The sequence below is a fragment of the Cyanistes caeruleus genome, chromosome 5 (assembly GCF_971803275.1).
Source record: "Cyanistes caeruleus chromosome 5, bCyaCae1.hap1.1, whole genome shotgun sequence".
Classification (NCBI taxonomy): Eukaryota; Metazoa; Chordata; class Aves; order Passeriformes; family Paridae; genus Cyanistes; species Cyanistes caeruleus.
This window is the reverse complement of record NC_141705.1, coordinates 39,337,987-39,354,815: the sequence shown is the minus strand read 5'-3', so window position 1 is coordinate 39,354,815 and position 16,829 is coordinate 39,337,987. Positions and strand designations below refer to the sequence as shown.

General features: G+C 36.6%; 1 long non-coding RNA gene across 1 annotated transcript; it reads right to left on the bottom strand.

Annotated features, from left to right (window-relative positions):
- Positions 1-831: 831 nt before the first annotated feature.
- LOC147653058 (uncharacterized) lies at positions 832-16,828 on the bottom strand. Its single transcript, XR_015287196.1, has 4 exons — positions 15,561-16,828; positions 15,230-15,299; positions 11,982-12,045; positions 832-1,080 (listed from the first exon to the last, which is right to left on the bottom strand). It is a non-coding gene; the product is annotated as an uncharacterized LOC147653058 (long non-coding RNA).
- Between the last annotated feature and the right edge of the window lies 1 nt (position 16,829).

The window sequence follows — 16,829 nt, the reverse complement described above, 5'->3', positions numbered from 1 at the left end:
AGAATTTTATGACCAACAAAAACAACACACAACCCTCCCCCCGCAAAAAGAAACCAAAAAAAAACCAAACAAAAAACCCCAACCAACCAAACAAACAAACAACAACAAGAAAAAAACAGGCTAGAAAAGGCTTTCATATAAAAAACACAAAATAAATTGATAATGATTTCTTTTCTTAGGTTACATTATTTACTGCAAGCACTGTAGCAAACGGATTTCTACTTTCCATGTATGGATTTCATGAGATAATGCTTAAAGTAAACCCATAATTTACAATGGTAAACAAGAACTAAAAAGCAGAGTTCATTCAGCTATTGCTAGAAATGCAAATAACCTTGCTGTTGATTGTTTACAGAAGAAATGAAGACAGCATCTGTTACTCTGTTTATGCAATAGCATTCATATAAAGATTTTATACATTCATTTTTAACAAATAAGAGGTAAAGTAATCATTCCTCATATAATTAGCCAGGCTGATTCTATGTTTGTATCACTTTATAAATTTATTCTTCATGATACATAATGTTATTTGAAGGATAGCAAAAAAGTAATAAATAATATGAAGGAAAAAAATTCCTGTTTCCTCCCTGAAACATTAACTTCTATTTTCATATTGTGTTATCAGTGTTTAAACCACACTAAGCACCCCAAAAGAAAGGGTCTTCATACATCTCTGGGATTTCCTTGGCAAAACCAATAGTAGTGCTAATCTGCATGTTAGTGGTGCTGTACAGAAAGTTGATTTCTATAATATTTTAGTGCTGTTTAACAACAGCCCTCCTTGCTAAGGAAGAAATAGAGCTAAGCTGCAACAGCATCCTTATTTTTCACTTTTTCTTTTTAAAAGTATAATCGGTCTTATTTATTTAAGATTAACATTCATGGTATCTATAGCACACTGGTAGGCATAATCTGATTTAAGCAGGTCTTGCATGACTTTTTCTGTAGCTTCATCTTCTGATCTTTCTGCTCCCAAGTTCACTAATAACAGAAGACTGTGAGAGCCCTCTCCTGGTGAACAAAATTTATCTCCCTGCAGATGCTGTTTGCCAACCAGAGATTCTGAGACAGATACTCCAGCTGTAAAAGAAGATAGCAATTATAATGTACTCTGAAGTTTTTAAATAATACTTTTCTTAAGTTAAAAAGTCACAAAACAAAGCCTTTATTTTCCAAATGCCATCTTATAAAGTGAAGCAGAAAGTCAAGGAAAATACTTCCCAGAAAACTGCAATCTACAAAGAAATACTACCTTCAATTTACATTCACACCACTACAAATTTTGCATGGCTAAGGTTGACACCCATCTGGAATGTTTTAAATAAAACTTCTTTAAAAGATTTTTTCATTCATGATAGGTATTGAGAAGGTTGTGTGCACAGTCAATCCCCAGACATGGAATGAATGAGTGAGCCAAGTCTGAAAACCCTGAAGCATCTAAAGGGAGCCTTGGGATCTTCTGAGGTTGGCAGTGGAGAGGAAGGCCCTAGGGGAACACATTCTCTTTCTCCTGCATAACCAACTAGAGACAGCCTGTGCTGAGTGCACAAGTTATTCTTTCATGCTACCAAAACTGAACCTTTTTCTAGGCATTCCCCTTTACTCCTAGCACACGTAGCCTGCCCACATTATTCAGAAAGGGGATATATTAAACACAGTATCCTTTCCCTGTCTATACTTGCTGTCCTTAATACCTATACTTGCAACATGAATTTGGCTTCTTCTCCTGCTGTGCTCTCCCCTTTCCCTGTAGCAAGAACTCAGTTTGGTTGAAACACTGTCTCTTTCACTTGCATTTCTTCTGCTGCTTATCCTCTTAGTCTGATTTAGTGTATTCATTATTTTAAGGATGGATGTTGTGTCTCTCTATTCCACCACTTTTGAGGCCTGAAAAGAATTTTAAGTTCAAACAATTTTAAGTTCAAATCAGACTGAGTCAGGGAACTACCAGACATGCTTGGGTCCAGCTTACTATCTAGAAAGCATCTCAGTACAGAGGCAAAGGCAGTTGAAGTAATGTTGACACAGTAAGAATGCACACTTAAAGTGAAGTTCCAAGTTTCTAGTTCCTAGTTTGAGAGCTTTGGGATATTCAGAGTCAACAAACACCCTTCCATCGCTGTGGCAGTGAAGCATTAAAGCAGTGATCACACCCCCATGTCTTGGGACCAGAGGACTCCACACAAAAGTTTCACAAATGTTCTTCTGGGAAGCAATGATGGCCCAAGCAGCCTCAAATGAACTCCCTGACCATTTGTATCAAAGTCACCTCAGCTGAAAGCTGAGCTTTATCCAGATTGAAAGGAACCCAGAGAGGTTTATGGGCCTGTTTTTCTGTGCACTAGCATAAATTGTGTTGCCTTATCTGAACAGTTTGCATGGAGATGGCAGAGGCTGGCTGTGTAGCAACTGCTAGTGGAAGAATTGTTCAGAAAACAAGGAGTTTAATATATGTACTTTGCTCTTGATGTTGACTCATGGTTGGTTAAGGTGTGGTGTGTAGTCAGTATAGCGAGTTGGAAAAGCTGTATTCACTGAAACTGTTACACACTGGATAACTTTTATGATAGGCAATATTCAATCAGTTATAAAAACAAGTGTTTCACAATATAAATTTTTCTGCTTGAAAAGGGAAGTTCTAATTTTTAGCTAGCACACAGTTGTTTTCCTGTGCAAGAAGGAAAACATGAGCAGTGAGTTATTACGTGGAAGAGCCTACCATGATTTCAGAGCCAAGCACTCCCAGTTCAGTTTGCACTAGCACTGCTATCTCTTGAAGAGCTCAAAGCAGCTGAAATACAATAAGGCCTCATTAAAAAGGAAATGCTTTTATATAAATATATAGCTTAGATTCCTATTTCAGATGATCTAATACAAGATCTCATATCCTCTGTTTCTTTTAGAGCAGCAAAGCACGTTAACCCTGCTATTTCTAGCTTCAGCTGTAAACTAGAATCCAGTGGTAGCAACAAGACATAGATGTCACTGGAAGAAGTAATGTTTGGAGGCAGCATAGTGCTGGCCAATTTGATCCCTAGGCTGCTATAGCTGAAATGTGCTGTAAAGATTCAAACTGACAGCTAGGAAGACACTTTTGTATGAAACAGATTTCAAGATTACTTTTTTTGTTTCATTTTTCACTGCCATTTTTTTTTTTCTACCCTAGAATTTTCCTTAAATAAACAAATATATTTTTGTCTTTGAAATTATTTGTAATTAAGGTTAAGCTCAAATGACACCAGTAGGTAGAGGGCTCATTGCTTGTCTGGAACTGAATAATTGCAGTAAAATATTGTACAAAGCAAACCACCTCAGAGAATTTGTAATCTAAAATGGAAAATGGGGCATATACTGTGCAAAGCTAAAAAAGATCAGTCTGAGGACTTATATCGCTAAGTGAGAGAACTCAAGAACTTGCTCTCAGCCATTAACCAGCCTTCCTGTATCAAAAAACTAACAGACAGATCATTGGTAATACTGAATAATTTCCAAATTATCATAGGAGCTTTGAGGACCCTACATTAATACACCTAAGGTGGGACAAGTTTTCAGAAATGGTAAATGCTCTGCAGACACCCCTGCAACCAGGCCAAAAGAAACCTTTGAAAAACCTCAAAGAGTGAACATATTTTTTGTTGACCTTCATTCTGGAGTTGAGAAGAAAGAGGCAGGCTCTGTTGGCTGCCACTTGCTTTTTGGAGCTGTGCTTACAGGCTCAACTCACACGCTTCACAGGCAAGTAAAGCAAAGTGAACGTTAACTTCCATTTTCCCACTTTCTTGAGGCCCTGGAGAAATGAAATCCAACTGTAGAAGTTTTGTCCCTCTCTCTCTGTTGCTGCACTACATCTAAGGGGAAATACTTGGGACCACTTCCCAGGTCTGATCTCACCTTCTTGTCACATCCGAATACCAGACCACAAGAGCAAGGCATGGAAGGTGATACAGAATAACAGGAGAACAAGACACAAGACATGACACCTAATGTACCATTTCTAAGTACAGCCAAGAAACCTAGTTCCAATCCCATTTATTTAATCTAGTAAAATTATTTTGGGTAAATCAGTGGAAGCACCAACTCACCTAGGTAGCAGGTAAAAAAAAAGAAAAAAGAAGTGACTTAGTTCCTTCTCTAATTCAGTAAACTCATAACAGTCTCATTCAGTAAACTAATGAGGTGTGTTATTTTAGAAGGGATTAGATGGGATTATTATTTTTAATCAATTAAGGTGTGGCAAATATTGTGCCATGCAGTCCTTTAAATTAATTGTATATTTTCATCTACAGTCACATGGGTCATGCTGATCATCTCTATTTATACAGAGCAGAAGAGATGATCTCTAGTTAGTTGAAACATACATTGCTAGCAAAAAGTTGGTGAACTTCATAAAAAGACCATGTTAATGAAAAGTTAGTAGAAGGCCTTAATTATCCCTTTGAATGATAACTACAGAAATGGGCTCTCACAGAAACTGCAAATTGCAAAGGGACACTATTAATACAAAGCATAATTATTCCGTAAATTTATTGTTAAAAGTATTGCAAAGGTCAAAATCTTTGTGATCTGCATCACTTAATAACAATCACAATAGCAACACAAGAGTACTTTCACACAAACCCCTTTTTTACACTTGCTAAGTGATAAAAGTACTTAATCATGATGTCACAGGCTCAGTTGTAAATTAGTCTAAAAAAAACCAATGCATGAATAAAATATTCTCTGACTGCCGCTTGGAGATTCTAAGCCACACCAGTTCCTGGTCTGATCCATTTATAAATGACTGCAAAATTCCATCTGAAACAGTTGAAGTTTTAAGCCAACACATGTTAAAAAAAACCCCACCATGTCTAATACTTTCTGATACAGTGTTTACAGAAAGCTAATGACAAATGACCAAGACAAAAAATATGATCATGATAATGAACTATTTCTCTGTGCATTTACAAGTTCAGTTCCTCTGAACCAATTAACTTAAGATAACAATTGGGCAGATTTGTCATAAACAAACAGCTATGCTGCTCATGGTACCTGCCTAACAAGGTCTGCCCAAGGATTTAAAATTTAACTCACTAAAATAATTCTTGTTTTGGAGTAAAATAGGGGACAAAAGTGTACCATTAAAAGCATTTTTTTTCTTGTAGAAACCAGTATAACTGGATGCCAGTGCAAGAACTAGATAAAGGAATTTATAAAAAAATTCTCATTTCTATCATCAATCTATTTCTGAATTAGACTGAGGTATTGCCCTTCTAATATAAAACATTTGAAGTTTAATGTCCAGTAATTCTATTTTAGGAAGCATTAGGCACTGTAACCCAGACTTTCAAATAGGGATAACACAAATAGGTTCCTTAGATATTTTTGAAGAAGTTTTAGATCAGTCACTAACCAGTAAAAATCTTAAATACCTTAAAGCTACATGGAAGTGGAGAGGAGAGGAAAAAGTCCCTATCAAAGATCCTGCTAAAACATAGTTTTAAAAGTTCACACAACAGCTATCAAACATATGAGACTAGACAGCTCAAGGTTTCTAGAAAATTGCTTCATTACAGATGAAAAATAGCACAAACAAAAAGAAAACAGCTATTTAAAGAGTGAGCCTCTTGCAGTAGATGATGTTTTTCTTTATACCAAGACATTCACTTCTTAATGGACGGGCATTTCAAACTGCTTCTTCCAATTACAGTACCCCAGTGAGAAGCATCAGGTAACATTAGAGAGAGCTTCAGCTGGTCTTCCCATTCCCCTCAGTGAAATGTATCCACCACAATTCTGTCTAACTGAATTGCTCAACAGAGCATCAAGAACCAAGCTGGGGCAAGTCATAGTGGGCATGGAAATGCCTTTTCATTTAAATTTTTGCGTGACAGGTATTCCTTGGTGATTCAAGGAAGCCATAAAGCTCTCCTGCCTCCTTGCAGTCACTGGTACAGTGCAACACCAACCATGGCCCACCCAGCTTGCTCTCTCCTTCTCACACCCCTGTGACCATTCAGGTTACATATGGCAATGCTATTTCTCACTCAGGTTCCTAGTTAAGCTGGTATTCATTTTAAAAATCCACTTTATTATGGACTTGCAGACTTCCCTTCTACCACCTCTGAAAAGGATGTTTTGCCATATTCGAATTGTTCAAAATCTGTTTGTTATAAGTTCACAAAAATTGCAACCCCAAAATATGGCTCATAGCATAAATGTTTATCTTTTAAAGTGCCTATTTTTGCCCTATCCTTAGGTAAACTTGCTTAAATTTTTCTTTTGCAATGGTGGATGGTAATAGCTGTGGATAAATGGGTTATTATTTGAAGTGTCAGATGAACGAAAAGTTTCATTGTGAAAGCAGCAAATGCCCACAAAGTAGAAAACTGGTTTTAATACATCAGTCTTTTACAAAGTGAAACCAAGTGTTCTTGATAGAAATTGTCACATTTAGGAATAGCCTTTCCTTGTAAAATCTGAAAATAAAAATATTGTGATCTATCAAAGATGATAAAACCAGCACCTTCCCAAACATCCTTATTTCTGAAAGAAAGAAGGCAAAATACGAAAAACCAAAAAATTATTAGGCAATTATTGAACTTGCATAACATTGTGTGAAACATTAGGGAAATTCTTTTCTAAGATGATAAAGTTATGTTTTCTCTCTATTTAGAGTAAAACACCTGCAATACCTTTATGCTCTTTATTATCAACAGAAACTCCTGAAATTATGCTGGTAAGTTGTTTCAACAGGATTTTTTTTAAAAGATGACAAAAAATATGACCAACTTCCCCTGCCAAATAGGGTAAAACTTCTCTTTCAAGTTAGTTAACCTGGGTTTTTAAAGGGTATTCCTCTGTTATAAAAATAAGCTTTTGTCCATCTCCTTCTAAGAACTCTGCCTGCAGAGATGTCACCTCCCTGTTTTCTAAGAAACATGGTCCTCATGACCTAAGAAAATGCTTCTCCTGACCATCTTGGAGAGAAATGTATGCACCTTTTTCAGTAATATAAATGCAAAATCTAATGATCACTACAACCACAGGAGCTAAATACAGAGAAAAGCCTCTCTGCACACTTCCTAGGGGCTGTTGTGACTCTTCAAAAGCCAGGAGCCACACGGAGTCACAAAGTCCACAAGACACTCTGCTTACATGTGTACAACAAACAGTAATATCCACACACTTCATCATGAGTCCTGTGTATTGATTATTTCTACTTGCCAACTGCTAAGTTAGGAGTAGCTGAAGTTGAAAGTAGAATCAAGCTGAAAGCCTGACAAAGAGAACTAGACCCTTGGTGAAGCCATGCTGGCTGCCTCAAATCACCTGCCTGTCCTCTATGGGCCTCTAAGCAGAGCTTCTAGAAGGATCTGTTCCATGACCTTCTCAGGCACAGAGAAGTGAAATGCATGCAATAGGATATAACACTGAAGCATCAGAAACAAAAACAAAAACAAAAAAGAGTTAAAACTTTCACAAAAAAAGTGAAAAAACACTCCTTTCAAAGTCACTCAAATTCTATTGTGTTGTAATTAAAAAAAAAATTTTAAAAATCATTAGAAACAAGAATAGCAAGTCAATTTAGCTCCTAGATTCCACATGATGCCATCCAATAAAACTGTATCTTCCTGCTCTAGCCTTGTTTCACTATACACTGATTGAGACTGCAGTATGGCATATGCCATTTTGAAACTCTTCCAATTAACTCTGGGAAATAAAAAAAACCCAAAAGGCAAACAAACAAATAAAAAAATTGAAGAAAAAATCAGATTATCTGCTTTTTCTTCTCATTTTTTGTGATAAAATGTACAGTCTGACTAATTGATCTGGTTTGCTTCTCTGCCTATACAAATGAAATTATTTCCAGAAGCTCATTAGGAGTAATAGCTGTCTGTAAACCAAAGGAGTGAAGGGTCAGCCAAGGTAACTGGTGTTACTAATTAGAGCCAAAACAAAAAAGTGAAATTAAAATTCATCTATGCATGTCTACACTTGCCCACACAAATCATTATTTAACAACAATATTTAATCATTAGTGTGACTTGAGTAGATTGTACACTTCATTGTACTTAAGTAGACACAGAACACTGAATCTAACTACCAGACCTACCTTTTAATGAAAAATCACCAAGAGTTATACAATTAATATGTTTCACAACAAACTTGCATTTTGGAGACATCCAGACACACAAGGCAGATTTCACAATAAATGCTTCTCTTTCTCAGGAGCTCTGAATTTTATTCTGAATATGGTATAAACTGATGGTGTGAATAACTAATTGAAGACTACTGCCTCTGTTCATTTGTCAGTAAAGCAAAGAAAATGATGATGCTGAGCATGATGAAGTGAATTTCAGGATTTCTTGGGGACAAGAGTACAGCTGAGTGACTACACAACTCAGTCACTGAATGGTGGACACTCCAAGATGGGTACATTGTTCACAACCTTGCGATGAGTTTCAAAGCTGACAGTTTCAAGACTGACTTGTGCTACAGCTTTAACTTAGGTAATTGTGATGCTTAACAATCCAGCTAGATTTATGGGAATTGTATTTCTCCCCTATATGTGAAAAATAGAAAGCAAATACAGTTTGAAGATATGTGATTTTCTGTTTTCTTGACACACCAGGAATCAAACGGACAATGTGGTTTCAAATAAGTGTTTGCTGTAAACAAACAACAAATTTCAGCTACAAGTTTCTAGGCCTGAATTTAATTGCAGAACTCAAACATCATTTGCAGGGAGTTACTAGATTATTTGCAAATCTCCTGGCAAATTTACTGTAGGGCCTTTCTGTGGATTGTTTGTACCTGATAACAGCAGACCCTCAAAACCTCGGATAAACTTCCAGCACCTCCAGATACAGTAAAGTCTCCCACAGTTGCCTGATGTCAGGAGACTTACAGATCACAAAGAATGGTGCCTGTGGACCCTCTCCTATAGGTTACATTTCAGCCTCATGAAGACACATAGTCGTATTCAAAATAGATTACAGGTTATCACTGTGTGGAACATTAAGATTTCTGAATGGGATGAACTTGACCCTTTCAGTTCTCAATAGCCCTCTATTTCCATATATGTTGTTACTGGACAGCATTCTGTCAGCCATACAAACCAGCTCTCTGTGATCCAAACACTGGGGGAAACACCTACACATGAATGGGTTTTAAATATGCTCTGGGGCAGGATTTTTTGTATCGGAAGGAGTAAGAGTTTTGCTGAAGGTGGTTCCAGACTCAGCACTACATAATCACTTGTAACTTCCACTTGTATCACACCATGATATAGTGCAGCAATTGTCAGTAACATTTTTGCACAGCTCCAAAAGAAATCATTCAATTTCACGAATTCACATCAATGGACAAGCACAGCTGGGTTGGAACCAGAATTGGCTTCAGCATTCAACAATTCAACACAACACACCAGCTTTTCTGCCCTGAAATACTGTTATGGAAGATGGAACTCAAAGTCATGGACTAAACAAAGTCAATGGACTTTTATAAGGATGGTCCATAGACTAAGGGTATGATATCTGTTTCTATAGATATAGATACAGATATAGATAAATACAGATATATCTCAAATGGCCAGAAAGATTATGGTGGTTAACTGGGATGTATTGGGACATGGGCATGATGCAAATGGTATGGAATAAGGAGTGGATACTGTCCTGGATTCATCTAGAATATAATTTTTTTTTTTTTTCCTAGTAGCTAGTACAGTCTATGTTTTATATCTAATATGAAAAAAAAAAGACTGAGGGCACACTGATTTTTTAGTTGTTGCTAAGTAGTGCTTACTTTATGTCAAGGACTTTTCAGTTTCCTGTGCTCTGCCAGTGACAGTGACATGCAAAAATGGTTCTGTTCTCTAGACATATAATTGCCTATCATACTATTTCAGTTAATGTCACTTCAGCTAATGCTGTTTTAGTTGCTTCTTATCCCCAGTTTTAATTATTTTTCCCTCTCCTGTCATTCAAAAGCAAAAGGCAAGGTAGAGAAACTAGCATCTTGAAACCATAATTATATTCTCTCAGGAAATACTGCCACCAGTAGCTACCTCTAGTTTTTTTAAAACTCAAGACATTTGGAATTACTAGAAAATGCAGTAAATATTTGGTTATTTCTGTACAGTTTTATGCAGTGGTACTTAATTTTAAAAACAATTTAGTTTTTTATTTTGCTTTAGCTCGAGTAGTGGAATTATGTTTCCCATGCATGCCATATTACAAGACAAATAATAAGGACCTGAATCCTCAGGAGCTGTAACTTGAAATACTGTCTTGACCGAACGCTGTCCCTAAAGAAAAGAAATGTTAAATCTTATTCCACACACATTAGTGCTAGCTTATGAAAGCTGAAAGCCTGGCTGGAGAGCTTTTTGGAACAGACTTTCTCTTGTAATGTTTTGCCTTTCTCCCACCTGTGTCAAACCAAGAACTTCTGGGTTCCTGGCCTGCCATGCAGGTAGAATGGTGAATTCAATACTGATGTGAATGCTTCTGAGCTTGCAGCCTGGAAGGCCATTTAGCCAGAAAAAAAACCCCAACAAACCACCAAATAAGTAACCTTTTACTTACCATGGCAGGAAATATATACTGGAGACAGGATTGCTCACAAGCAATTTGGGGCAGGGAACATGGTTTTTCCAAAGTCCCTCCAAAATAGCTTCCAAGTCTCTGTAGCAGTAAGCAAGAGGACTCAGAAACCTGATTTGTGTGACAAGCATCAGAGTTTGATTTTCTCAAATGTAATGTTATTTAATATAAAGACCTTCTATGAAATGAGTTTCAAATATTTCAAAATTGTTTTTATAAATAACTTCCTTTATTTTGTAAAGAAATCTCTTTTCCTGCTTTTTTATTCCAGAAACTTCTTGTTTGAGATTTCATAATTTCACAGGGAAGAAAACTAATGATGAATAACAACACCAGAGATCAGAGCCATAGCCTATTAGGTGTATCACTTAGTACAGCTGTCTTTTAATACCGTGAAAGTGTTTATACTAAAAAAAAATTTCTTCTTATCCTATTTTAAATACAAGAAGATACACAACAATTTTAAGTCTACTGAGGGTTTGTTGTTTTTTTCCAAAGTAATTCTCAGTAATCAGTAATACTCCAAAGAGTACCTTGCAAAAGATGTCATCACATTTGCTGTGTCAGGCCTTAGCTAGTGGGAAAATTGCCTTTGGTGGATGGGTGCAGTTATAGCACTTCAGAGCTATTCGGGAGCAGTTCTGAACATGGAGGCAGGATTTTGCAGGATTTCATCACCATCATTCAGTGCCATTAAACAGTGACACAGAGATCACTGAAAGTCTCTGCCTTGAGACAATTCCAGCTCCACACAACAGAATTTCATTACACAGCAGTCACTGTGGTACACAGTGATGGCTTTTACACTGGTAACATTCAGTAATGATTTAGACCACACTAATTGTTAAGTCTGTGCTCCCAGCGTTTCTTGCAATACAATCAATAATATTACAATTTTTTTTCTTTTCTAAATATTATTAATAAGGAGCTACTAGTACCCCATTTTTGTTACTGAGACTCCTCTGACAAAACAAATATTACTGTTTCCTAGGGTATGATATTTTTAAGGAATAAACACACTATTGAAAATGGGTTGAGCTACTTCCAAGTCTAAATGATTTTAGAGATTTTTTTTTACACTTTGCAGAGGATGAAATGATCCAAACTCTACCAATTATACACACCAAAAGCTGAAAAGAATGCAAGCTCATCCTTAGCTTCCTGTTTTTCTGAAAGGTTAATTCCTTTAAATAGGCACTAATGAAATCATAGGAAAAAAAATAGAAAACATTAGAGAGATCAAGGAGATAACCAGAATTATGATTGTTAAAGGTTTACAAGGAGAAGTTATATTTATTTAATAAGGAAATCCAAGCAATCAGCCAAATACGCCAAACCAAATTTAAAATAATGTGATTTTTGATACAGGTATATAGCAGTAAGCATGAACATATTTACCTAGACTATGCCCAGATCACTCTTGCAGACTCAGTTGGAAACTCAGAAGTATGCAAAATATCTACTGAAAAAAAAAATTAAATTGCAGGAGAGGTGAGACATGCTATGCTGCTACAGAATTTATGGGGATTGCGTGCTTTTAAACTGAAAATATCAGATAGCTGTACACATGTACATTTAAACTTTGCATAACACTGTGACATGTTGTGACAGTAGTAATGAGAAAGTCTATTCCAAGTTTCAAATAAAAAGGAATTAAAAATTAGTATGAAGAACAAAATCAGAAATTATTTGTAGCTTCACAGGCACCTGACAACACAATATGCCTGCCAGAGGAGCTGAGGAAAGCCTCCTGAGACCTGATGAAATCCCAGACAAGACTGAATTACTGGAGTCAGCTCATCTAAAATATTATACAGTATGTTCATGTAATAGCCTCAACTGCTGCAGCTACAGAGCCTGAAGATTGAAAAGGACAAGAAGGAAAAAAACACTTAAATAAGACAGATAGATTAAAAAATTATATGCTGTCCCTCAAATTTTAATGAAAACATTGAGATTTCAATCTTTTCATGTTTTTCTGTTTCTCACAGAACTATGATTATTTTTTAGCCTAACTCAGTAACCATCTTTGTATTGGCAGATAATTTTATCCTTATTTTTCCATTAGTGTATGTACAGTGAAAATATCCTGATATATCAAGGACATGTCAGATAAATTTACCGGAGATTAAATTCAATTCACTATTGAAAAAAAAAAAAGTCACAATAAAGTCTCACAAGAATAAAATTGTGAATTTTGGTTGCAACTTCACTAATGAGTATATTTGAATGGTTATAAGGAGGAATTTTTCAAATGGATACCCAGACAAGCTAAACAGAAGTTTAAGCAGAGGCAGAAGGGTTTATTCTCTAAGTTTCAGGCATGTTTCCCAGATATATCTGCCCCCACACTGAACTTCTGATCATTTTATCTGAGCATTAAGCCACTGGGCACACCACGGGCTCCATGGAAACTGTGGGTACCAGAGAATCTGCTGAAAATCTTTGTGTATTGACATTCTCACATGCAACCTGACTGGAATAATTTGGTCCAGAAAGGTGTCTGCAAAACAGAGCACCTAAAGAATCTAGTACAAAAGATTCTCTTTTCTTTGCTGAAGATGCCATGCTATACACTGACAGCATGTTATACTGTAGCCCCATTTCTGATTCTTCTCTCCAGAAAGTTTTAAACCTACATATTTCTGCAGACGATATCTTGAAACTGGAAACTTGCAGAGTATGCTACATAGCTCCTGTGTTACCATGGACTTGCAAAAGGTGAAGCATGGTACAGTGCACCAGAGAGCCTCTTCAAAATCTAAACAAATGAAGCAGCCAGAGCTCTCATTTAAAAAGGTTAAAGAGATGGATAAAAGGAGGCCCTGTCAAAAGGAACAAGTGGTCTTCTGATGTACTGATTAGCAGCAGGAATCCATTAGGAAGAGCTTGAGTGTAATTAGAATGGAGAGATTAAAAGAAATACAATAGTAGAAGCATTTAGAAAAAAAAATACGAATTGCAGAAATAGGTAGCCTGCAGCATAATCAAAGGACCATGTAGTAGGTGTTTTTAGTAGTTTCTTGTGCACTATAGATTAGAAATGATTGCAAACCATGTAGGAAAGAGTGAGTTATATAAATAGGTGTTTCTATCATACCTTTTCTTAGTCTGTAAGCAGAAAAATTACAGGTATCAGTGAAAAATGCATTAGTATCTATGGCATAAGTAAAACCAAATGTACTGATCATAAGAAATGTAAAGAAAATTTCAGGTAAATGCTAGAAATTCTGGAGCACAGGTTTTAAAACTTGGATTTATTTCAAGTTCTCTTGAGTCATTTAAGTTGAAATTTGTAGAAATACTACCTCAGCCATGAGTGTTCACAGTCTGTAAACTGTGGACATAAACAATGGCATTGAATTGACAGGATTTTAATGCCAAAGCATAAGCCTAACTAAATGAAAAGCAACCCGCATTCTATTTATGAACTCAGTATACAGCAAATATTAATGAATGCACCCTCAGATTTGCTGAAGCTCAGTCAGACACCCACCCGTGACAACAATGAGCTCAACTGTCAGCCAATTTATTCTCCTAAAGGTTGATTTAAAAATAACACAAGTTATGTATCAGTTTCAGTACTTCATAATTCTTACCCAATTTATTTATATTTAAACAATACCGTTTCCTTCATATCACCATCACTTGAGAAGATCTGACCTTGGCATATGTAGGAAGAGACTGGAATTCCTAGGAACATATCATTAATGTGGAAGTTTGAAATTAAATATACATTAAGTGAATCAGGGGGCTATATCCTTTATTCATTAAGATAACAGAACATGCAAAAAACACCAATTTAAGCAAGGTTATCTTAAAAAATCCATTTCACAACTGCAAGCATAACTGCTATTTTCTATTTCTACTGTACTGCTTGGTCTTATTGATAACATGGAATATACTCAAGAAACTCTACATGTGTCTCTCCACTAAAGCCCTGCTACAGATGCATTCAGACTGTGGCAGATCCTGAGACTGACTGCCCATTGTCCTCTCACTGATACAGTGTCCCTTGTGTGTTATCTTTTTTTTTCCTCATTTCTAAATGCAGTTGTTAACTGCTTTAACCTTTAGCTGATTCCCTTGAACTCAGGAAATTTGTATTTTGTTACAACTAAGCTAAACACAATTTTAAATTCCATTTTTATCAATGCAGTTATAACACCATAAATGAGATTTTTAAGAATATTCATAAATCAGTCTAAAACTTATGTCAATTGGTCTAATTCATGACGTAAAAATGTTAGAATTTCTGAAAAGCTGATACATGCTATTGTAGTTGTAATAGGGCCTCCTTCTTAGAATTGTATGGCTACTGTATCCCAAGTACTGTACTGTAGTCACTGCTGTATAATATTTAATATAATATTTTGTAGTAAATAGAATTTAATAGCAAATCAGTTCAAGGATGAAATAATTAAACTGTACTTGGTAAATCTACTTTATTTTGCATCACTGAACACTGTAAGAAGGACTGTCATAGCCAGATATCCCTTTATTATAATTTATGCATTTGTAATAGCATCAGTAAAATTAATGCAAAAAATGCAAATTAAGATCCAGTTATTAACATGCCAAATTTGGATTTGTGTATCCATATCTGCCACCTCCCCAGGATAAATACATGACTTAGGAAAACTTACACAGCAATTATTCCACACAGCTGTCAAAACATTTTGCAAAAGATCCTTTTTAGATGGAGACAGTGAAGTACTAAAAAGCAAAAAAAAAAAAAAGTTTCCAGATTACACACTATTTAAAGAACAAGATCAGACTGGAAATCAATGCACATTTAGACTGAGTACTTTTTGGTTTGTAACTAGGTCATCGGATTAAATGCATCATCACCCAGGGGTCTCATTACAGTCAGTGGCAGAAGACCAGCTGAAAGGCCCCTTGGAGCTGCCCATTAAGTGTGTCTTCAGAGTCTGGGTTTCCTTCTCACAGTTACAATTTAAAATTTACTGTGGGTACCTTTCAGCTCCAGGTTCTGCATCAGCCATGACCTGCAGCTCAGAAGTAAATCCAGCTGTACATCTGCTTCCAACCTAGCATTTCTTTGTGAAATGAAAGCTAGATGGAGACCACAGCAGTTTCTCTGTGGTGTTTTGATGGGAAGGCCATATCTATTCACATTCCCAAGCATGCATGCTCTAAAGCCTCCAAGCTGTTCATGCAAATGAAGAAAGAATCGACAAATTATATTTTTTCATCTCTCATTTGCACTCATGAGTGGGCCCCATAGTCACAGACCTTATTGCCTGACTTCTTTCAGCACCCCTCAGTTAAATGTGAGTTTCTGGTCCCAAGAAGATTTGAACAGTATTAAAACAGACCTATTCCCCAGTTTGCTACTATGATTCCTGTGCTGTTTGATGGCATACCTCAGAATCTATTTACTCGGATGGACTATTTAAAATTCCATGCTCAGTTTCCTGTCTGTGACTGCTACATCCTAAATTATTAGATTAAAAACCAAAATTGCTGCTGTCACTGCCATCTGTAGCAGTTCTGTAAATCTATGAAAGTTTTATTGCAAGTGCACAAACAGGTAATGTTCCAATACAAGCTGAATGAAGACTTTGCTTTAGATAATACTACTTTCCTTGTATGTATTTCAGTAAAAGATTTGGGGGCCTGCTGCTTAGGGCCAACCTTTAATATGTTTCTTTATATATTGTAAGAGTTAACAGCATCTGAAGAGCAAGAAGTGCTAAGAGCTAAAGATGGTGTCTCCTTCGAGCGTGTGGTGTCTGGAGCCGAACAGGCACAAGTGGTTTTGTAGGTGATGATCTGCTCTGAGGTGCCACAGCAGCATTGCTGCCACAGATCTTTGGGGTTTTCTGCTTTGGCGATGTCTGCAAGCCTGAGAGTTACACTCTCCGGTAACTTCTGATTTTGGACTTCCCAGAGGCTGTTTCTGCTCCCAAGGGAAAGGTTTTCTCACACAGGTTGGCACCTTTTTCTTGACTTTGTTCCATTTTCTTCAGCTCAGCAAGTCTCCTTCTTTGCATAGGCACCACTTGATGGAATTTCTCCATCATAATTATCACCAGGTTCTTGGACTACTACTTTTTCTTTTATCTCGACCTCATGGGTTAAGATAAAGATTAAGCCCCATTAATTTTAGCTGCCAAAGCAGTCACTGTAGCTGCTGCCAAGAGATTATCCAGTCCCTGATCAGGTTTCATCCCGTGCTCTGGGGCCGCACCTTCGCCATGACAGCGGCAGCTCGGAACCGCG